Here is a 24,602-nt window from a genome sequence, read left to right as displayed (position 1 = left end):
TCCAACACTGCTTTTAATTTTTCTAATTTCTTCTTCTTTTTTTGGTTTGGAAATTTTCTAAAGACTTTTCTTCTATCTTGGATATTCTTTCTTCAGCCTCACCATTTTGTTGTTAAGGCTTTCCACTGTAAATTTTTTATTTGACATATTTCATTCTTCTTTTCTAATATTTCATTTTGATTTTCTTCAAAATCTCAATTTCAATGGCAAATTTTCCATTCATGTCATATATAGATTTCTTTAATTCATGGATTTGCTTCTGATAGCTCTTGAGTAATCATATGATTAATCTTTTGAATTCTATTTCAGCCATTTCATTAATCTCTTCATCTTCACATTTTAATATTGAAGTGTTGGTGTATTCTTTTCTGGGGGTTGGGAGGATCATATTGTTTTCCTTATTCTTGTTTCATGAATTTATGCATTTATGCATTTATTTTTAGGCATTTGTGGAAATACTTGTTGGTGTTTTCCTCTGATAGCTTTTACCTTTGGACCTATGCCTCTGTGGCTTAGTGGAATGTCTGCTCTTTCAGTGAATACCTAGAAGTGTATGCTGTGTGTGGACAGGGAGCTGTGATCAGTGCTCCAGGATGGGGCGAGTATCCAGGGTGACACCCAAGTTACGCATGGAAGGTCTCTTCTTGTTAACAGAAAGGAAGGAGGGGTATGGTCAACTCTGTTGGTGTAATTACACCCTCACCTCCTCTCCTCCAAGGTGATCAATACCCAGGTGTTATGCCCCAGAGGGTACAACACTCATTTGTCCCCTATATGACCTGCAAAGAGGATATGCGTAGTCCTCACTCTGAGCATGGATCCTGATGCAATGACCCACCTCAGACAATCAGGGGGCTCAGAGTGTGTGGAACCTCGCAAGGTCATTGCCCAGAGACCCAGCAACACCCTTTGCCCTCTTGTGCAGTCACATTGTCTCCACCATCTCAACATAGAAAGCTCCCACAGTCACAGGGTACAGTACAGAGGATCTGTTCCAGCCCACCAGCCTGTCTGGTTCAGAGAGAGGCAGATATTCCCAGAGCCAGCTGCCTGTGGGTGGCTCTGCCTAAGTGACTTGAGTCCCAGAGTCTTTAGTATGTTGAGAGGCTGGGGGCACCTCAGGTCTTACATGGGTACCCAGGTCCCTGTCAATGCTCCCAACCAGACTCAAAGTCAGTGGGGAACGCAGATTTTTACTGTTAGAATCTCTGGATCACACGTGTACACAAGAGCTGCTGTCCGAGCATTGCTCTCTCCCTTCCTGTTGCACTGGAGCTGCTGCCACTGGTACTGCTGAGAAGGCGGCATCTTGTCTTAGCCAGCTGCTGTTCATGTGCACAAGGGCTTCTGCCCTCTCTCAGTCAGTTGCTGGGTGCTGTTGTGGTGGGGCTGGGTGAGAGAAATGTGTCCTCTTTATTTTTTACTGGGTCTTTGGGTACCTTCAGCTCAGCCAGACACACCACACTCTCCCTCTGGCTATATCACCAAAGGCACAGGTTGCTGCAGTCTAATCTTCCTCAGTCTCCAAAGCTGGTGCTTTCTCCAACTCTTGACTGCTTAGTATGTTCTGTGTTCATGCTAAGTGTCTGCACCTTCCACACAGGTCCACAACATTCTTCTTCCTTCCATAGAATTTCCACTATGGTTTTCTAATTCTCCCCTGAGAATGCACTTCCTATGCTTTGTTTTTTCTTAACTATTTACCCCTAGCCTAGCACAGTATGTCATTTCCTATTCTGCCATCTTGGAATCACAGATTATGTTTATGGTTTTAAGAAAAAATAATACTTTTAAATTATTTAAAGTCAACTTTAATTATATATTTCATCAGCATTAATTCATTTACCTACTATATTACAGTTACTGTATTAACTTCTGGTACACACAGAAAAAGAATAAAACTCAGTCTGGGGGACTTCCTTGTGCTAGGCATTATGAAGATGCATGGATGGCTTAAGCTATGGTTTCTGCCTTCAACAAAGTGAAGGGGATAAGGGGAAAATATATCCCCAATGGGAAATGAGGCAGTTGGGAATTATATAACATCTTAAGAATTCAGGGAATTAGGAAGGAGATTGAGTTTTAAGCCTCATGACATAAAAGAATGTAGACAGGGAGAAGGGGGCTTGTGAAGATGAAGGTTAATCTATTGGAATTGTTGGGACAGTGTATACAGCAGCATATTTTTGTGAGATTCTGTAATAACACACAAATTGAGGAAAATACACTAATATTGAATGCCTGTTGTGTAATCAGTACAAATCTATATGTTACAGGGAGTAATTGAGTGGTAAGAAGCATTATCATTTTCATCACAGGCTTACAACTTTGTTGGCGTTCCAAGAAAAATGTCAATGAAACAATTAGAAAATAATTATATAATAGGAAGTAATTAGATACTAAATAGTGTCTTGTGTGTTCTTGTGTGTTACATTAATCACCAAGAGAGGGAGGTTAAGACTCCTGGGAAAAAATCACAGATCCTTTCATTAAACTGCTAACACCCTTGCAAGCATACAAGCTTTGAAGAGGGTGATAAGGAATATAAAAGGGCATTTTGTGTAAACTCAAAAGAATCAAAGATTTATCAATGAAGAGCAGTGAAAAATAATGTTGGACTATTAGTTTGCAATCTGCTGATGGATGGCTTTGTAATCCAGAAATGTTATGATGACTCTGGAAAGCTAAAACCTTTGAAAAGTACTTACATCTGTGGTTAATAGGACGGAAGGGAAATTTTAGAGTAACTACCTACTCTAAGTACGACCTCTGGGGAACCAAACTTGTAGGGTTGAATATCAAGACCTCTGAGTTATAGGAACCACAAGAGTAGATAAGAGTAGATTGACATGCAAAAAAAAAAATATTTGTGGTCAAAAAAGTATATCCATGATAGTTCTGTGGTGTCATGATCATCTTATCGAGTGTCATTAACCATGGAACTCAGCCATTGTGTGGTTGTACTGAGGCTGAGATCAATACCACACTCCTTCTCTTGAAGATCCCATTTACTAAAGGGCCTCCAGTGCTGACTAGGTTCCTTGTAGGTTAGCCATGGCTTATGTAGACTACTGGCAGGAAGAAGAGGGAAAGTGGGAGAAATCAGGCTATACCTACAACTCTGCTTTGGAAGAAGGCTGGACTTTGTCCCAGTATCATCACCTCCTTTCAGCGCACTCCAGTAGGGTAGCTACACTATGTTTCTACATCTTGACAGATGGCTCTTATTTCTGGGTTCTGGAAATAGTATTTACTCCTTGAGTCTCTCCAGCCTTTGGGTGATAGCAGCCTATTGTTGTGGTTAATCCCTGGGTTAATTCAGCATCTCTGTTTGGATTTTCAACATTTTTATCATGTGTAATGAAGCCCATACATGAAATTCCTGTTGATTAAAATATATCTTAACCATATAAAATTACATTTCTCACTGGGTTCTGACTGATACACACTGTGTAACCATGGATGAATCATTTTAAAATAATTCTGGCTCTGATTTTAATATGTTTAAAACTGACTACATGAGCTAGTTGATTTATGATGCTTTTACAAGAAATTGATAGAGTCAGGATATCAGATATGTGAAGTGCTATATTCTGTAAGTTTATTATTTTGTAATTTGTTTATTCATATTTTATACTTTCCGTATGGTATGTAGCATGCATTTGGACATTTGCTCATTTCAGTTTTTGAAGGAATAATCCAATGCTTATGGAACCTAACTGGTGCGGCTACCCAGCATCCATCAGCTTTTGTAAAGATCAAATTAACAATCAGCCTGGAGATGCATGGAGAGTAAAGGGTAAAGGAAGAAAGATTTTTCGTGGGAAAATTAAAAAAAAACAAGAAATGGAAGTCCATTTAGCCTTATAAACTAAACATTTGGAGCAAAAAAGGTCAACAAGCACAGAACAAAAGAGACATCCCTTTCTTAACATTTGCCAACACCTTCCCACAGTGTCACATCCTTTATTCGAATTTCCATTTCTTTAGTGTCTAAGAACACCCTGTTGCCTTGTAAGTATCTGCTTCAATCATGACAGGCAATTTAGACTAGTTGTAATTATTTCAGGATTAACAGAGCAGTAGACCTGGTTAGTTTCCCATTGAAAGCTCAATTTTAGAGCCATAATTGGAAAGATTTCAAGTAATTTGTGGTAGTTATACTTAGTAATAAGAATGGAGGTTATTTTTTTTTTTATTCTTTGTTATGTCTTTATAACCTGTATTTGGCATGGATATGAGATAATCCATGGCAGTGTGCATCTTGGACAAGTTTTTCTTTGTGATACAACTGCACAAGGGGATTGAAAAGATCCTATCTTACTACTTAGATTTCATGCTGGAGAATTATTCCTTATTGTTGCTTTTCGTACCATAAAACAGAACCATTTTCTTGATGAATCAATGAAGCCGAAGTTTCAACGCAAAGTAACCTCTCCATGTCTTTTAGTGTGTGATTTAGTTATGAAATAGCTCTGGATTATGCAGAATGTGTCCTACATGATTGATTGTGTCAAATTCTGTTGTGTGCCTTGACAGACACTTGCATAACACAGCTTTTGCTTTTCTTTCATTATGATCACACACAGACACTGGGACTCTCACAAACAAAACAAAAAGGGTAGAATCCCCAATATCTGTTGAATGGTATTAATAAAAGAAGAAAAGTATATATTTTTATTTTTAATCTTCCTAAAGTGAATTGAATACTCAAAGCATTATATTGATTTGCTATACAGTTTACAAAATATTTAAGTAAAATGCATAATTCAATAGCACAAAATATAAAAGTATACTATGAAATTACTTTTGTATACATGAAGTGACATAATAATAACTGAAGTTAGACTGTGATGAGTTAAGAATGTATGTTGTGAACCCTAGAACAAACACTAAAAATTTATGATTTCAATAGTGTGATCAAGCTCAAACCAAAAGAAGGCAGGAAAAGAGGAGTCAGGGGACATATGGAACAAAGGAAAACAAGTAACACAATCAAAGACTTAAGTCCAAATCCAGTACAAATATCAACAAATCTATTTACTGTAAATAATTAAAATCCAAAATAAAATGCATTATAAAATTAGACAAAAATGTAAAACCCTATTGTATATTGTTAACTAAAAGATAAAAACTTTAAAAGTAAAGACATAGTTTTGTTAAAACTAAGAGGATAGGAAAAATAGATATACTTTGTAAGCATTAAACAAAACTTTCTTTAACATTAGACAAAGTGGACTTCAAAATAAGGAATATAATTAGGCATAAAGAGGAGCAATATACGATGATCCTAATTATTACATTGCAAAAATATGATTGTACTAATCATGTATAGATCCAATTAAAGTTCTTCAGACTATATTAGAAAAAATAAGGAAAATACAAGTGAAACAAGAAAATAGATGTATCCATAGAAAATGTTGGAAATTTCAACCCTACTTTCTCAGCAGGTGATGGAACAAATAGAAAATCATTAGGAATACAAAAGACCTAAACAATACTATCAAGTAGCTGTGATAATTAACACTGTACATGACACTCTACAAAACAGTAGCAGAATAAAAAAAAAACTCTCAGCAAAGTACAAGTAAAAGATTTTCCTCATTCTCTTAAAAGACATCATAAAAACAACTGATAGCTACCATCCTACAGCATAATAAAATATCAAATGATATCCCCTTTCAGATTTGGATCAAGGCAAGTATTCCTACTTTCTTCTATTTGATATTTTCTGTAGCTTCTATCCTATGCAATAGGACTCACAAAGTAACTAAAAATAGTATAGGGGGCTAGCGCTGTGGTGTAGTGGATAAAACCGCCACTTGCAGCCTGGGATCCCATATGGGCGCCAGTTCGAGTCCAAGCTCCACTTCCAACCCAGCTCTCTGCTATGGCCTGGGAAAGCAGTAGAAGATGGCCCAAGTGCCTGGGCCCCTGCACTTGTGTAGGAGACCCAGATGAAGCTCCTGGCTCCTGGCTTTGGATCAGCGTAGCTCCAGCCATTGTGGTCATTTGGGGAGTGAACCAGCAGATGGAAGACCTCTCTCTTCTGCCTCTGACTCTGCCTCTCCCTCTCTCTAACTCTGCCTTTCAAATAAATAAATAAATATTTAAAAATATTATGTAGAGCAACTAAAGCTTTGATGCATTTCTAGTGCAAATGTAAATTTATATGACAGGAAATTCCTTTTTTAGTTTCTTATGAATTTGATCATAAGTTTAACAAATAGTATAGCAATCCCATTCCTAGGTAGTTACTCAATAGAAACTAAAGGAGGTTTACACACCCAATCTTTACATGGATGTATATATGTAGCAGTTTTACCTGAAATTGCAGAGAACTAGAAGCAATTCAATATCCATCAATTGTGAATGGGTAAAGAAATTGTATGGTGCCCATACAATTGATTACTGCTCAGTAATAAAAAGGAATGAACTACTTATAAGTTCAGAATCATGGGTGAATCTTAAAAGTAGTATGCTGAGTAGGAGAAGACAGAAAAAAAAAAGAGGCAACATGTAATATAATGCCATTTATTTGAGATTTATTTATTTATTTGAATGACAGAGTGAGAGAGAGGGAGAGACAGAGAAAGAGGGACAGGGGGAGAGGGAGGTTTGCTCACTCACTATAGGCCTGCAGTAGCCGAAGCTGGCTCAGGCTGAAGCCAGGAACCAGGATTCCACCTGGGTCTCTCCCATAGGGGTAGCAGGAACCCACTTATTTGGAACAACATCTGCTGCCTCTGGGCTGTGTGCCTCAGCAGGAAGCTGAATTAGAAGTGGAGGCAGGATGTTAACCAGATCTTCAGATGTGAGATGCAGGCATCCCACGGAGCACATGGTACCTGCCCCGAGTTCCATACATGACAGTCTTTTTTTTTTTTTTTTTTTTTTTTTTGACAGGCAGAGTGGACAGTGAGAGAGAGAGAGAGACAGAGAGAAAGGTCTTCCTTTTGCCGTTGGTTCACCCTCCAATGGCCACCGCGGCTGGCGCGCTGCGGCCGGCGCACCGCGCTGATCCGATGGCAGGAGCCAGGAGCCAGGTGCTTTTCCTGGTCTGCCATGGGGTGCAGGGCCCAAGCACCTGGGCCATCCTCCACTGCACTCCCTGGCCACAGCAGAGAGCTGGCCTGGAAGAGGGGCAACCGGGACAGAATCCGGCGCCCCGACCGGGACTAGAACCCGGTGTGCCGGCGCCGCAAGGCGGAGGATTAGCCTAGTGAGCCGCGGCGCCGGCCGATGACAGTCTTAAAAACAGAATCACAGGGCCAGGTCAGTGGTTGCCAAAGTCTGAATGGGGGTGGGGTGAGGTAACAGGATTGTTCATAAAAGAATAGTGGGGGCCGGCGCCGTGGCTCAATAGGCTAATCCTCCACCTTGCGGCGCCGGCACACCGGGTTCTAGTCCCGGTTGGGGCGCCGGATTCTGTCCCGGTTGCCCCTCTTCCAGGCCAGCTCTCTGCTATGGCCAGGGAGTGCAGTGGAGGATGGCCCAGGTGCTTGGGCCCTGCACCCCATGGGAGACCAGGAAAAGCACCTGGATCCTGGCTCCTGCCAGGATCAGCGCGGTGCGCCGGCTGCAGCGGCGGCCATTGGAGGGTGAACCAGCGGCAAAGGAAGACCTTTCTCTCTCTGTCTCTCTCTCTCTCTCACTGTCCACTCTGCCTGTCAAAAAAAAAAAAAAAAAAAAAAAAAGAATAGTGGGGAAATTTATGTGGTGATGAGACATTCTGCATCTTTGCATCTTGATTGTAGAAGAGATTTATGTAGTGTTTTTTCTATAGCCATATGATAATTCTTCCTCCTCTGTAATGTATGCCATGTAGCTCTACCACTTATTATCTGATTTTCTCTTCTTAGTCATTTCATAGCCTCCAATTTATACCATTGAGACTTGGATTTGGGTCCAGGCTTACCACCCATCCCCATCTCTGCTAGCATCTGTGGCAACCTAAAAACCCTTAGTGCTCACGCAAGCCTATGCAATATGAGGACCTTTGTCCACCCTCTGTCAGCAGCCACTTCAATGATCCCATAGTGGACTTTATTACACTGAAAACTGCAGTACATGTTGGATTATCTAAAAATATAGTATACTAATATCTGATAAGTATTGTAAAATATTTCCTTTTGTATTGATACTTCAATTGATTACATACTTTGTTGACATCTCCCTTCCCATCCTCTATGTTCTTCCAGTTTCATTTTTTTTCTTTTTTTTTTTTTTTTTTTTTTGACAGGCAGAGTGGACAGTGAGAGAGAGGAGAGAGACAGAGAGAAAGGTCTTCCTTTGCCGTTGGTTCACCCTCCAATGGCCGCCGCGGCCGGCGCGCTGCGGCCGGCGCACCGCGCTGATCCGATGGCAGGAGCCAGGATCCAGGTGCTTTTCCTGGTCTCCCATGGGGTGCAGGGCCCAAGCACCTGGGCCATCCTCCACTGCACTCCCTGGCCACAGCAGAGGGCTGGCCTGGAAGAGGGGCAACCGGGACAGAATCCGGCGCCCCGACCGGGACTAGAACCCGGTGTGCCGGCGCCGCTAGGCGGAGGATTAGCCTAGTGAGCCGCGGCGCCGGCCTCATTTTTTTTTTTCTTTGCATGGATTTATTGTCTTCCTCTTCTGCGACAGCTTCATAATTAAGTAATTCTCTGGATAGCATTTACTATGTCTCTTTCAAATAAAAAAATCAAAGAAATCTTTCTTGTCTGTGCCTCACAGCAAGCTGCTCTTATAGACTTTGTAACATGCAATGGTTTTCATGTGTCTCTTGTCTCTTTTATAGGAATGTGTGTCCCAACAGACTTGGGGTTTATCTAATTTTATTTTTGTATGTATTCCTGGTACCTAGAACTAGGTCCTTTTCTAGAGCCCACCAGGAACAGTTGTGTCTGTATTCGTAACTCAGGGAATAAATGAGTCACTGAAGCAGATGGTGGCTGAAAGATCTTGGTTTATCCCAACAGTTACTAGTCTGCAGTCTGAAGTGTCAGAACAAAGTCGCTATTACTCAAAGGTCTTTGCCTCTAGGGAATGGCGATCTTTTTGGGAAAGTTATAAAAAAGAAAGTGATCAGCTTGGAATTGAATATGTCAATCACAAGTATGTGATTGTGTCTCCTTGGTTTGTACTTTAAGAAAATTGAAGCAGCTGATTGAGGGTAAGCGACATGATGGATTTTATCTATTCTGTCCTAGAGAGTAGTGATTGGAAATGTCTATTTCCCAATTTATTTCCTAGAGACATTAGCCATACCACTGGACCTACAAATGATTTTTCTCCCCATTATTATATTAGTAACTTGTAAAAAGTAAACAAACAAATCAAAGCATTCCTTTTAAGTAGCTTATAAGTCCTTCTTGAATTTTTGAACCTAAACCCATGTCCTTTACCAGTGGTTTAAAGATTGGAGAAAGAGACCCAGAATTAAAATCACAGGTCCTATTTCTTTGACTTTCACGTATGTTACTTTTGGCAAATCTCTTACCTTGTAAATGAGGACACAACTTTAATGTGCTTTATAACAATCAAAAGATAGCATGAGGAGAGATTTGCAATCTGAAAGCTAGTTATGCAATTCTATTCCTTTTTTTTTTTTTTTTTTTTTACTTTTAGCATTTAGTTCGCATTTTATAGTGGAGAAAACAATGCAGTATACTTAGTTTCCTGTAGTGGCAAAGCAATTTAAGAATTATGAATGTTCTGTTATTAACTGTGTTCAATATATCTTTCTTTCTTTTTTGTTTCAATTAATATATATGCATTTTTAGAAATATAAACATTGTGACAAAAGGAAAACTATATTGCTAACTCTTTCTTACTCATTGTCCCATTACATGTATTCATTAAACTTTAAAATGTCAATGAAAATTTAAATATTTTATTTCTTCAGTTGCTGACAGAAGATTAATCTTTAAAAATAACAGAAGAGGGGCTGGCGCTGTGGCACAGTGGGTTAAAGCCCTGGCCTTGGGGCCAGTGCTGTGGTGTAGCAGGTAAAACTGCCACCTACAGTGCTGGCATCCCATATGGGTGCCAGGTTGAGGCCCAGCTGCTCCACTTCTGATCCAGCTCTCTGCTGTGGCCTGGGAAAGCAGTAGAAGATGGCCCAAGTGCTGGGGTTCCTGCACTTGTGTGGTAAACCCAGATGAAGCTCTTGGCTCCTAGTTTCAGATCAGTGCTGCTCCGACCATTGAGGTCATCTGGGGAGTAAACCAGTTGATGGAAGTCCTCTCTCTCTCTCCCTGCCTCTGCCTCTTTTATGCCTTTCAAATAACTAAATAAATCTTAAAAAAAAAAAAAAACCTGCAGCTCCAGCATGCCATAAGGGTGCTGGACCAAATCCCAGCTGCTCCATTTCCAGTTCAGCTCACTGCTGATGCATCTGAGAAAGTAGTGAAGGATTGCCCAAGTCCTTGGACCCCTGCCCTTGTAGGAGACCTTGAAGAAGCTCCTGGCTCCTGGCTTCAGACCAGTTCAGCTCCAGCCATTACAGCCATTTGGGTAGTGAATGAGTGGATGGAAGAACCCTCTTTCTCTCTCTTTCTGTCTGTACCTCTCTCTGTAATTCTTTCTCAAATAAATGAACCTTGGAAAAAATACAGAAGAATTATAATTTGAGGATGTCTTCAGTAGTATGGGATCTTAGACCGATCTAAAAAGATGAGCAGGAGCCAGTTGTAATATAGGCAATGAGTATTAAAACTGGGTTACAGTTGGTGTGTGTGTGTGAGCGTGTGTGAGTTGGATCAGATGGTTATTCTTTCTCTTGACAACTTTAAAAAATCTATGAGCATATTTTGTGGGTGTAAAGAAAGAAGAAGGAATATTCCTTATGAAAAAAATTAAAGATGGAGTGGTAGGATTATTCTGTTCATAAAGGGGCAGATCTGGGTGAATAAGAATATTTGTGCAGGTGTTGTGCATCATGAGTTTGTATAATATTTTGATTGACTAACTGATATACATTCTCCCCTTCTTTTTAACGGAATCCTTTACCAGCTCAGAGTGGCCCTGGGCCAGGTAAAAAGATTCTCCTCAGACTCTATTGAGGCCAGAGTTGGCCACATAACTGGATGAGACTAATGAAAAATATAAGTAGAAGTTGCAAGGTTAGGCTTCCCAGAAAACTTTCTCAAGAGAGATTCAGCAGGCTGCACCTTTGTCATTCTCTCCTACGATGCTTTGCTTGTCCCCCTTTTTGACACGCACAATGATCAATGCTGGATGTGAGGCAACCATTTTGACATAAGGACAGAAGCCACCAACAAGAATGGTGCTGCAAAAGTTACCTGAATTTGAGGTAAGATGGTTAACCAACCATCTGACTGGATTGGTATCTCCAAATGAAAACAATAACCTCTATGATGGAAGCTGTGGTAGTCGAGTTTTCTGTTGATTATATCTAATCTAGATACTGAGAAATAAATGTCTTGCATTTAATGGTAATGTATGCCTTAAAGATATTTAAAATAATTAAATGATCATTCAAGAATGTTAGGAGGTTAACTATGATCACGTAGTTCCTGTGGTGACTGGGGTAGACCTTGGGCTTTCAAGTATAGTGCACTGCCATTCACAGCACAGTAGACAGGTAAAAAGGTAAGAATGCCTTGCTAGAAAGCACAGATGAAAAGTCTGTCTCTCCTACTCCAAAATATGTTTTAGAAATTTACGGCAGTAGAGAAATGAGAAAATCACTTTCATTCCCAAAACCCTCTGCCTGTAAAGCCCAGTAGAAAATGATATCCCAGTTCTTATGGCCAAAAGAAAGGACAGATTGAAGTAATTTAGCTCCAAAAAGAGATAGAAAAATATAAAGACTCTTCTATCTTCTTTCTAGTGGCTAGTATTATTATTTAAAACTAGAATCTAGGTGTTATGTGTTAAAACAAAGGCATGTTTATGTTGATGCAATTGGATTCCACCATTTAAGAATACTTAATAAAATACATAAACATAATACTTAATAAAATACATATACATTGTACATACACATTCAGGATGATAGCAAAAAGTCAACTCATTATTTTGAACACTGGTTAAACAAAAGCAAAAGAGAGTAGCATTTATCCAACCTTTTACAAATTAATCAGCAGGGTAAACAAATTGTTGATGTGCATTCTAAAATTATTTCAGCCAATAAGCAAAGAAAGAATGATAGTATTAGAAGATGACCATATCACAACCCCTAGTTGAAAAAAACCAGAATGAGTCAATGATCGTCCATAGCTGCTAGAATCAAAAGAGAGAAGTTTCTAAAGATTCCACAACTCCAGAAAGAAATATACAGCTCTAATTTCTAAAAAAAAAAATTAGCTAAAGAAATCAATGCTAAGTCAGAAAAACCCTCTAGTAAGCACCAATTTACAGGAAATCCAGGGAACAAAGGAGTAATTTGAATAACAAAGGAGCTTGCAATTAGCCAACTTAAATTATGAGAAACTCTACTTGTTAGATGACCTTGTTTCTTCAGTAAAAAAATTAAAAAGAGAAAATGAAGGGGGAACCAACAGAATGAAAAAAAAAAAAAACTCAGGGACAGATTCAACAAATGATATTTACAGGCTTTAGTTGGATGCTGGTTAGAACAAATAAACTGTAAAAAAATGCAACAAATTTTATAGTGGATAATTTATTCATTAAGTAAGAAATTATTGCCTTTTTGTAGGTAGATTAATACAGTTGAGATAACACTTAGAAATATAAAAGTTATTATATGGTTGAGCTATATATTGAAATATTTATGATAAAATGATGTCATGTCAGTGATTGAATTCAAAATAATTTGTATAGAAGGTGTAGAGAAGGAGTGATATGGATAAAATAATTAGTCATACAGTGATACTACTGAAGCAAGTTGATGGTACATAGGGATTCATTGTGCACATATGCTCTTAAGACAAGATACCCAGTACATTGCTGATATAGAACAGTAGCTGGCAAAGAGTTCATTTTTCCTAAAATGTTTATTACACATTTTTTCAAAATCTATAAGCTCCTATCTGTGTAAGTTTTTACAACAATAAACAAAATCAAATTGATAAACTAAATGCAATTAAAATTACAAATTTATTAGCATCAAATTTATGAGTTTAAAATAAAATGTTTTTAAGGAAACTGAAAGAAATTGTTTCTTAAAACATTAGTATAGCCAACACTAACTACTAAAACCAAGATTTTGACTTCAAATTATCTAAGTTACAATGTACCTGCAAAATATTATTTTGTTCATGTATCTTTTCTTATTTGGCAAATGAATATAAGTGAATCATTAAATATGCTTCTATGTTTTTCTTCCTACCTGTGATGGTTAATGTAGATCTAACTGATCCCTAATTCATAGGAAAAAACAAATGCAAATTAAATGGGTTCATATGCTAATATTATACTTTACAGGAATATACAAATGATTGAGAATATGCTTACATGCACATAAAATAAAAGCAAAATATTAAATACATTCATATACATCTGTTTCACAGAACTCAGAGCCTGCAGATCCCAGGTTAAAAACCACTGGTGTAGACTCAAAATCAAGGGTCCTAAGGATATTGCCATGGGTTCAGAAAAGGGAAAGGGGATGCCATTGCCATTTCAACGTGCCCCTTTAATGCAGGCTCCAAAGCACCTGCAAGTTTGACTTTTCCATACAAAGCACATGTTTGTTATGGGAAAGTCAGACTATTGTCTGAATATAGAAGAGTATCCTAGGATCTAGATAGATATTTGTGAGGAATGAAGGTAGACAGGCATATTAAGAAGAATGTATGTGTATGTGCCTATAATCATGGTAATTATGAATAATTTCTCCCCTTTAATCTCAAGAGCCCTACTTTGGACGACAAATGATATGGTCACTATCTGGTTATTAACCCTTTATCTGTTGCATAGTTTGCAAATATTTTTTCCCATTCTGTTGGTTGTCTCTTCACTCTCCTGACTGTTTCTTTTGCAGTACAGAAACTTCTCAATTTGATGCAATCCCAATAGTTGATTTTGGCTTTGACTGTCTGTGCCTCCCGGGTCTTTTCCAGAAATTCTTTGCCTGTGCCAATATCTTGAAGGGTTTCTCCAATGTTCTCTAATAACTTAATGGTGTCAGGACGTAGATTTAGGTCTTTAATCCACGTTGAGTGGATTTTTGTGTAAGGTGTAAGGTAGGGGTCTTGCTTCATGCTTCTGCACGTGGAAATCCAGTTTTCCCAGCACCATTTATTGAATAGACTGTCCTTGCTCCAGGAATTAGTTTTAGATCCTTGATCAAATATAAGTTGGCTGTAGATGTTTGGATTGATTTCTGGTGTTTCAATTCTGTTCCATTGGTCTATCCATCTGTTTCTGTACCAGTACCATGCTGTTTTGATTACAACTGCCCTGTAGTATGTCCTGAAATCTGGTATTGTGATGCCTCCGGCTTTGTTTTTGTTGTACAAGATTGCTTTAGCTATTCGAGGTCTCTTGTGCCTCCATATGAATTTCAGCATCATTTTTTCTAGATCTGCGAAGAATGTCTTTGGTATCTTGATTGGGATTGCATTGAATCTATAAATTGCTTTTGGGAGAATGGACATTTTGTATGTAAACATAGAAACAAAGAGAAGAAACCATTTGTATCACTTTTTTCAAAGGCATATATGGCACACATAGAGCTGCATAGCTCATGTTCCCCTCTGAGAAAGGCTGTGCTGTTGAACACTGAGGAATGTTGATAACTGACAAATTGACTGTTAAACTCCTTCAGAGCTCACCTCAAGTTTTAAGCCCTCAACCACGCTGACTAAGACAGTGGAAGCTGAAGTCATAGTCCTCTTAGATTGTTCCATAGGCAGTAACTCAGTAGGCTGATGGTATAACGGCACAGCCAGTTCCACACAGGACAGAACTCCTTTGATGGAAATCCAGAGTTTGCCATTCAGCCGAATTTATTGGGAGGGTGTAATCATAGCAAATATGCATCATGTTTTCTTGCCTGTTTCTCATCCATGTTTTTTGCCCACCTAACTATCTCAGAGAAGGTTTCCCAGAAAACCCGGTCCTTCAATCGGTAACATTTTCTTTTGAAAATCATGTTTGTGTGAAGATTGAAAATTTAGAAACATCTAAGTATTTTAAAGAATCCCAATTTACATCAGAAATCGTTATTAAATATGGCTGTTAATGTTTCAGTATAGGAATCCAACTTCGACAGGACATCTGGAATAGACCAGCATGAAGGCATAACAAAGGAAGTACCTTCTCAAGCCTGAAAAAAAACAACCAAAACATGAAAACTATGCTGAGTGAAATCTGCCTTTGAAATCCCTATTGCTCCTGGGCAGTCATGGGCATGATCTTTTTTTCTTTTTCCCTTCTGCTTGGCTGCAAGGGAGAAAGGAAGCAAAGGCTAGAGCAGGGAATTTATGAGGGTAAATATAACCTTTGGTTTGATGCACAGTAAGCTGACAGTTAAAGGTGTATCATGCTAGATAAATGTCAAAAGCTAGATAAAAGCCCTGATAATAAGCTGTCCAGAGGCTAAAATCCAGAACCCTCAAGCATGGGAGAAGGATTAATCCTTAAAAACAAATTTTAACCCTAGTGAAACTGTCCAAAGTGACTTAGAGTGGTGTGATATACTCAAACTCGACGTTGGAGGACGGTGAATGTAGAGGAAAGGGAGGCGACAGGGGACTGACCCAAGGCAGAAAAAGTACCTAATTATACCAAAGTTTTGTATTTTTTGAGATCTTATTAAAAGTAGTACAGTAGAGGCACACCCAGTAAATGTTTTTTATGGACATAAATGCATCCCCTTACCCCCTAGAATTCCTACGTGGAAATCCTAAAACTCCATAACTCACATTGTGACTATATAGGGAGACAGGGTATATCTCCAAGCATAATCTTGAAAATGACAGCATCAGCTTACCCCAAATGAACATGAGTGGTATGTAGTCTTTAGAATTACTAGAATGTTAAGCTGCAAAAAACCATATGAATCATCATTATCATTGTATTCATTATGATAGCAAAAACCTGATGAAATTAATACATACTAATATAGGGTTAGTAGAATAAATAATGGGAGATCTTTATAAAAGGATTCTAAAATATGAAATATATAATTTATGAGCTATATACACTAATATTAACCAGAATAAATAGGGTAAAAACCTATGTAAAGATTTATATACAAATTGCTATCTCCAAATCTCCCTTACTGAATCTCCCCTTCTTTTTGATAAATTGGGTGGATTTTCAAACTTCCTGAACTATTTTTGTTGTTATAGAGTGGATTGAATATATGTCTTTGCAAAAATTAAAGGAAAAGGAGAGAGGAAGGAAAGAGAAAAGAAGAGGTGGAAGGAGGGAAGTGTGGTTATCTTCTTAGAACTGTACCTGTGAAATACTTAAAATATGTTCTCTTAATAGTAAAAAAAGTTTTAAAAACCCTCAATCTTGAATACCTTAGAAACCCTAAGCTCATGTCTAATTTAAAAACTCCTCTGTAGTAGGGACAGAATGGGGTTAGTTCCATTAGTCCTTCCTTCGTCATTTTGAACCTGAGAATAGCCAAGCACCTGCCCGGGAAAGCTTCCTCCTTTCCTCTAGTTCATTAATTCCTGTAGTGTTGAAATGTGGGACGAGGGAGGCCTCTAAACCAGAAAATCAGATGACAGTGGTCCGATGGAGACTATTTCTAGCGAGAATAAATTCTCTGTAATAGTGGTGAACCTGAGGCCCAGGAAGATGGAGAGGAGTTTGTGCAGCTATCCACAAGCTAAGAAGGACAATGTGTCCTGCCTTCCACCCTCAGTTTGTTCCCTTTGTTAGCTTTTCCAAACCTGAATTCGTGGGTGATTGAATGACTTTCATGATCATGATTAAAATCTGTTAAAAATGATAAAACACACAGTGAAGTAAATATTTCTATATACCGGCAAAAGATCATTTTATCTAAATGCTTATTTTAATTTCTACAGGGTACAGTCTTCAACTTATTCTTTTCTTTGTTAGAATTAAATCTTCAAAGTGAAAATATTTTCTCCACTTAGACATTTTAGTAAGGAGATGCCAGTCAAACCTCCCCAAAATAATCAACTTATATTTCAAGATCACAGAATCTTATAAGAAGAAAGAACCTGTGCATTTGTCTTCATCCTAAAGAATAAAGAAAATGTGTGCTGAGTTGACTCACAACATTTTTGGATTATTAAGCCACCATGCAGTGCAATTGGGTAGGTGGACTTCAACAGGGCAGGGACCCTCCAGGGTTTAAGAGCCAAATTACTGAGCCAATCTTGCCAGAGTGCTGTCACTTGTCTTCATAGAATAGGATTTGGTAATGATAAGATGCTATGTAGCCCACGATTCAGACTGGAAACAAACCAAAACGTTGTTTTGCTTTCCACTTTCACCTACTGACATGACTGTGGGCATTTTGGAAGCTGATATGGTACGATTACCAAAGGCAGTGCCTTCTGGCTTTCAGCTTGTCCCAGGCTTGATGTGCTCACAGAATTATCTCAACATAGGAAAGGCTTGGCCTGCAGTCCTACGAAGTATCCTTGTGACTCTCAAGAGCTTGGCAGAGGATGAAAAATAACACAGGTTAGGAGGCATTGGCTCACTCCCATGTTGCTTTTTTGGGCCTGTAGTGAGACTGCAAAAGAAGAGGCTTTCAAGAATCAAAATCTCTCCTGCATCTATGACAGGGTAATATAGTGAAATACAGGGTAATATAGAGTTTCATATATAAGAGTTTTGAGACCTACATTTCCTGTAGAGGATGACTTAGGTCCCTTGTGGTTCTGGAGACTTAAAATAATCAATAACTCTTCTTCAACTGGAACATTCTGCTTGTATGGTTTTCTGTCACTACTGCAACAACTTCCACCTTTCTGAGCTTCCTGAAATTTCTTCTTAGCCATTGTTTTCCTATTTCTCAGGTGTAAGGCTTTGAAAAATAAAAAATAACATATGATCTATACCAGTATCAACAAATTGGTCCTGATGTTTGTGATTATAAGATGAAACATTGGGTAACTGGATAAAAAGGATGGAAAAAGACGGTGCTTCTTCTCTGCCTTGTTCAGAGGCTGTGGAGCTGGTTTCACCTTAGCATCACATGGGGAAATCCATGCCCAAAAGTCTGAGAAAGTGCTTTACTTTGGGGGTCAAACTTTGTTATTTTCAAATCATATATTTTATGGATTATTCATTCTATGCAACTGGGTTTGGGAATGATTGTCAGCTGGACCGATCAAGTATAAATGTATATATGAGTATATATGCCTTTTAAAAGCACTGTATTAATAATGGATCTACGTTAATGTAACACATAAAATATATAATAAACTAAGCAAAATAAATAATCCCTGCATAAACTAGATGGAGTTATCCTAGTCACGTTTCCACGAAAAAAAAAAATGGAGGCTTGGATAACCCATCGCTGAACTGTGGTTTTATTTTCTTTTTTTTAGTATCCTCAGTGTGAGTTAATGTCAGAAGTAGGATCTATCATTTATAATTGTCTGCTCTATCTCTAAATTTCTCACAGTCTCCCATACAATGTCCAAAGAAATAATTGAGTCACTTGGACTTTTAGTGAAATTATTTAAGATTTTTTTCACTGTAACACTTTAAGAAAGCATAGAGAAGTATAAAGCAGAAATTAAGTTATCTTCAATTCCAGCACCCAGAAGTAATCATCATTAATGTTTGTTGTACCTTTTGATCAATAGAGAAAGACAAAATCTTAGATTTCTCTCTTTTATTTACATTCTCCATAGGGTAGCACAGAGGAAGGTACATGATTGCTACTTTCTATGTACTAAATAAACACAGAGATATTGACCCCACCGGTGTCACGGGCACTCACATAGAGACTGTTAATGACATTTAGCTTTTGATTTCTTGTGGTATAGGCTTTGTATGTCTTCACTAGTAAAGTGGGCCATGAGGCTCTTCTTACTTTCCTAAATCAAAGAGCCAAAACTCGAAGAGTTGCTCAGATTTTCAGAAGCTGAAAAGTAATAGTAGGAAGCTTTAAGTAAAAGAAAATAAGCAGCCGGCGCCGCGGCTCAATAGGCTAATCCTCCGCCTTGCAGCGCCGGCACACCAGGTTCTAGTCCCAGTCGGGGCGCTGGATTCTGTCCCCGTTGCCCCTCTTCCAGTCCAGCTCTCTGCTATGGCCCGGGAGTGCAGTGGAGGATGGCCCAAGTCCCTGGGCCCTGTACCCACTTGGGAGACCAGGAGAAGCACCTGACTCCTGGCTTCGGATCAGTGCCATGTGCCGGCTGCAGCACACCAGCTGTGACGGCCATTGGAGGGTGAACCAACGGCAAAGGAAGACCTTTCTCCCTCTCTCTTTCTCTCACTGTCCACTCTGCCTGTCAAAAAGAAAAAAAAAAGAAAAGAAAATAAGCAAAATATATTGTGCTAATTGGCTAATTGTGCTTTGACTCTCTAGAGTATGTGTGCATGTACATGTGTGTATATGCCCGGATGTGTATGTGTTGGTAGTGGTAGAAAGAAAACTCTCCTCTTTCCAAAGGTGAAAGCTAAAAAAGTTCACTGGTAACCATGATATCTTACTTTTTATGGCAACTGTCATTATCTTGAGATAATTTTTTTCTGCTTAATGACTAAGAATTTCTCTATTTGAGGATTGAAATTTATAGTACAAACATAAAATGTTGATCAATAATTTGTCTTGATTGATAGTTTAACTGAGAAAGCAGGCAACCATTATATAAATATGGGTGCCTTCTGTTAACTTGTGTAACAATAAAGTTTTCAACCCTTTGGCCCCCTTTATGTCCCTCACCAGTCTGTATTTACAGATCTGTAGTAATTCATGTGTCTGCTGTCTTAATAAGGACACTCAATATATTATTAGAATTTTATTTCCAAAGGAAGAAATTCATACCCCTCAAGTTCTGTCCTTTGTGAATAATTATTTCTGTCATGATTCCTCTTGCCATTTTGGATATGTGAATTTATACATTTTAAATTTTGGATGATTCTTGTCTGTGCAAGGCTGTCCTGTGCATTATAGGAAGTTTAGCAGCATCTATGACCTCTATCCACACAGGCCAACAATTTCCACCAAATTGCGACAACCAAAAATATCTTCAGACATTGTCAACTCTCCCCTAAAGGAGAAAACTTGCCCCGAGTTACGAATGGCTAAATTCATATTAGTGCACACTGACTAGCAGTTCTAACTCTTCCAATGACATATCTGCATTTCATTTGGTGATTTTATTTCCAGAACTTGATATTTGGCTGGTGAGTCTCAGAACTGGAACGTTAGAACCACAACCTGCACATTGGAATGGGTCTTCTAAAAACTCTTAAAGTCCTGGACCAGCCCCAGAAACTGCATCAAAATTGAGCCCACAGCATTTTTTTTAATCAAGGTGATTTAAATGTGCAGAGATATGAACATCCTCCTCATGTTTATAATCAGGTGTAGGGGTGGGCCGATGTTGCTTACCTGTCATCATAAAGGCAACCATCCATCTTCAGAGCTTCCTTAAGCAGCCCAGTCTGTGTGGCTAGGCCCTCCCAGGTGCTGTAGTAAAGGGACATAGAATGCCATTTAAGGGTCAACCTTGAGACGTGTGTTTGGTTATTTTCTTTTTTTCTGCTAACCGGAAAATATCTTCTGCAATATGATTGTCTCAGGTCTTAAAAGCACATAATGGGTTCTTCTAGGAAATTGTAATCTTACCTGGCAAGGAAAACACTTTTCAAACTTTAAACTAAAAGCTTACAGAACTTTTAATTACTCATCTAAATGAGTACAAAAATTAGCATGAAAAGATTAAATCACAGTGGAGTATGTGTTATATATACATATGCATACATGTGCCTGTTGAATGTTTCATAGAACAGTATGATCAATGTTCAGCTAATTTGTACTTCAAGTGAAAGATGACAGTTTTCACCAGTTTGTGTACCTTAAAGAGGATTAGATTTTAGAAAGAAGACTGACCAAGGCCAATATCTCTTTATCAACCTAATGAACTCCACTTTGATATAATGGACTATCTCATTAATATAGTACATGTCCTGGGATTTTTATCTGCCAACCATAATTTTTCTTCTGCATCCCAGAAATAGTGAGCATTTTCTTTTGGAATACATACTGCATTTTCATGTTTCTATGGATTATCAAACATGGTGTTCTGTTCAACCACCAACCATAGTCATGGGTTTGTGATATGAGCTGGGCAGTCATAATGTGGAGTGACCCATAAGGGGATATGTGACTCAGGTTGAGCCAATCAGAATCCTCCCCTGGAATTTTGTGAGTTGGAAGTTGAAAAGTAGTTCTTAATTCTTCTCAGAGCCTTTGCTAATATATATATATATTTACATATATTATATATAATATACATGCATATATAAGTTTTTAAACAAGATTTATTTATTTACTTGAAAGGCAGAGTTACAGAGGAAGAGGCAGAAGGAGAGAGAGAGAGGGAGAGAGAGAGAGAGAGAGAGCGTGAGAGCGAGCTTTCATTTGCAGGCTCACTCCCCAAATGACTGCAATGGCCAGAACTGGGCAGATCCAAAACCAGGAGACAGGAGCCTCTCCCTGGTGTCCCACGTGGGTATAGTGGCCTCAGGACTTGGGTCATCCTGTGCTGCTTTCCCAGGCCCTAGCAGGGAGCTGGATTAGAAGAAAAGCAGCCAGGACTACAACCAGTGCCCACATGGGATGCTGGCACTGCAGGCAGCAGCTTTATTGCTATGCCACAGTGCTGGCCTCACACATATATAAGTTTATAGCTGTCAGTTAACATCCTGAAAGGTACACAGAGAATGCCCGTGTGTTTTAGAGAGAATGAAGCCAGCAGACACGGAATATAAGAGTTAGTAATGGCACTTTTTAGACATATTTCAAGATGATAGCTTGTCTGTAGGAATGTGACTCAATAAGGGAAATTGCTTCACTATAATTTTATAGATTCCAGGTATATTGCAAGCATATCTGAATTTCAATTGCAAGCATTGCCTGTGATCATTTTGTTTTCTGTTCTGTTGCTACTGTCTATAGGGAAGAAAAGTAGCTTAGATCAAAGCTTCCTAAAACAAAATGAAATGCTATTTTCATGTGACAAAAGTGTTAGGTGATAGTATCCTATTGTTTTTGGCAATTTTGAATATACTTTTATTATGAATTATTAGCCTATTTAAGCCAAAAAGCATCAGATGTCTTGGTTGTCACACTAACAAAGAATTAGTAGAGCCATGCTTTGTTCGATACTGGGTTTGAAATTAATTAGAATCAGAGTATTATAAGATGTTAACAGTCTTGATACTTGAAAGTCAATTTGTGCTTTGAATCTCAACTTCATGTGTGGTTGAGGAGGAGAAACACATAGGTGCAGAAATTAGCTAAGGTGAATGTAGTACTGAAGTATGCTATGGTGTGATTCTTTTTTTTTTTTTTTTTTTTTTTTTTGACAGGCAGAGTTAGACAGTGAGAGAGAGAGAGACAGAGAGACAGAAAGAAAGGTCTTCCTTTCTGTTGGTTCACCCCCCCAAATGGCCGCTACGGCCAGCGCACTATGCTGATCTGAAGCCAGGAGCCAGGTGCTTCCTCCTCATCTCCCATACGGGTACAGTGCCCAAGCACTTGGGCCATCCTCCACTGCCTTCCTGGGCCACAGCAGAGAGCTGGACTGGAAGAGGAGCAACTGGGACAGAATCTGGCGCCCCCACCAGGACTAGAACCTGGGGTGCCGGCGCCACAGGTGGAGGATTAGCCAAGTGAGTCACAGCATGAGCAATACTTTTTTTTACAAACTGAGCAGATTCAGGGTTCAGAGTTCATTATGGCCATGACCAGTTGTGACTTGGTCCAATATTCCTCACAAAGAAAGCACCTATCTGTTGAAAAATCAAACAGATTGATCTACCCCATCATAGATACCCAGAAGAAAATAAGATTCTCTTTGTAGATATGAGATCATGGATGGCTGTGTCCCAGGCCAGAATGTTCCTAAGAACAGAATCTGAGAGTGTAACACAGTGGGTGTCAGGCTCCTGACTTTGGATACAACTTCCGTTCACTGTGGGTGCTGTTGGCCATCCCCAACTTCAAATGATTCCCAGAGAGCACCATGTTTCTGCCACTGAAATATATTTAAGGGGAATGTACTGTTTTGTCTGCATAAGACTGATTGTTTCCTTATCCCTGTTTTTGGATTTTGCATAATCTTCTCAAGAGAAATCACATTTTAAAAAATATTCATTTATTTAAAGTCAGAGTTACACAGAGAAAAAAGGAGAGGCGGGGGGTGGGGGGGGAGGTCTTCCATCCGCTGGTTCACTCCCCAATTGGTTGCAATGGTGCTGCATGATCTGAAGCTAGGAGCCAAGAGCTTTTTCTGGGTCTCCCACGTGGGTGCAGAAGCCAAGGACTTGGGCCATCTTCTACTGCTTTCCCAGGCCATAGCAGAGAGCTGAATCAGAAGTGGAGCAGCCAAGACTCAAATTGGTGCCCATATGGGATGCTGACACTGAAGGTGGTGGCTTTACCCACTATACCACAGTGTCGGCCCCAGAAATCACATCTTTTATATAGCCACATAATCCTGAATGAAAGTTTTACTTGGTAACCACTGATTATTTCATTTGTTAAACTGGGAAAAGTTATGTCCCAACGAAATCCAATTCAACTCATTTGTCTTAAATAAAAAGGCAGAATTGATGCTCAATATTGTTTAAAATCTTCTGAGTCTTAAAACTCACTGGTGCTCAATGAAAATGCCTCCTACTAAGAAGCGGAAAGTTTATAGTGGGCAGCCAAGCTTGTCGCAATTCTTGGAAATGTTATAAAAATGGGGAAGGGGGTTTATAGGTGCAAAGTTTTTGCATTAATTTCTGTTTCAAATGTCACTGAAACAAATCATTTGTGCAAGTATGATAACATCCTTTCATAAGCATGTGCTTAATTAAGGCCAGGACAGTACTTTCTTAGCTGTGCTAAAACAATTTTACCACTTATTTTATAGGTTCATTCAAATGATTTTCAACTTTTCAGGGAAATTGTTTTGCATAAGAAAAAGAAAAAGCCTGAAAACCTTTCAATGAGTCACTATCAATAACATTTCCTGTTCAGAGTGTCAGACATAGTCACCAGAAATAAAATGTGTCCACAGCCAATTTATATACACATTCACACACACATGCATATATGTGTGCATATAACTTTAGTTAGCAAGTAAAATAGTGATCATGAGGCCGGCGCCGCAGCTCACTAGGCTAATCCTCCGCCTTGCAACGCCGGAACACCGGGTTCTAGTCCTGGTCGGGGCGCCGGATTCTGTCCCGGTTGCCCCTCTTCCAGGCCAGCTCTCTGCTGTGGCCAGGGAGTGCAGTGGAGGATGGCCCAAGTACTTGGTCCCTGCATCCTATGGGAGACCAGGATAAGTACCTGGCTCCTGCCATCGGATCAGCGTGGTGCGCCGGCTGCAGCGCGCTGGCCGCGGTGGCCATTGGAGGGTGAACCAATGGCAAAGGAAGATCTTTCTCTCTCTCTCTCTCACTGTCCACTCTGCCTGTCAAAAAATTTAAAAAAAAATAGTGATCATGTATTATGAATT

At 39.1% G+C, this 24,602-nt stretch overlaps 1 long non-coding RNA gene across 7 annotated transcripts in view; it reads left to right on the top strand.

Annotated features, from left to right (window-relative positions):
- LOC149123713 (uncharacterized) overlaps nt 1-24,602 on the top strand; it is a 593,545-nt gene that overhangs the window by 454,864 nt on the left and 114,079 nt on the right. The window lies entirely within an intron of this gene.

The sequence above is a fragment of the Oryctolagus cuniculus genome, chromosome 10 (genome assembly GCF_051225735.1).
Source record: "Oryctolagus cuniculus isolate XC-2025 breed Fujian yellow rabbit chromosome 10, ASM5122573v1, whole genome shotgun sequence".
Classification (NCBI taxonomy): domain Eukaryota; kingdom Metazoa; phylum Chordata; class Mammalia; order Lagomorpha; family Leporidae; genus Oryctolagus; species Oryctolagus cuniculus.
Note: the sequence above shows the minus strand (reverse complement) of the source record. Positions and strands in the feature narration are given on the sequence as shown.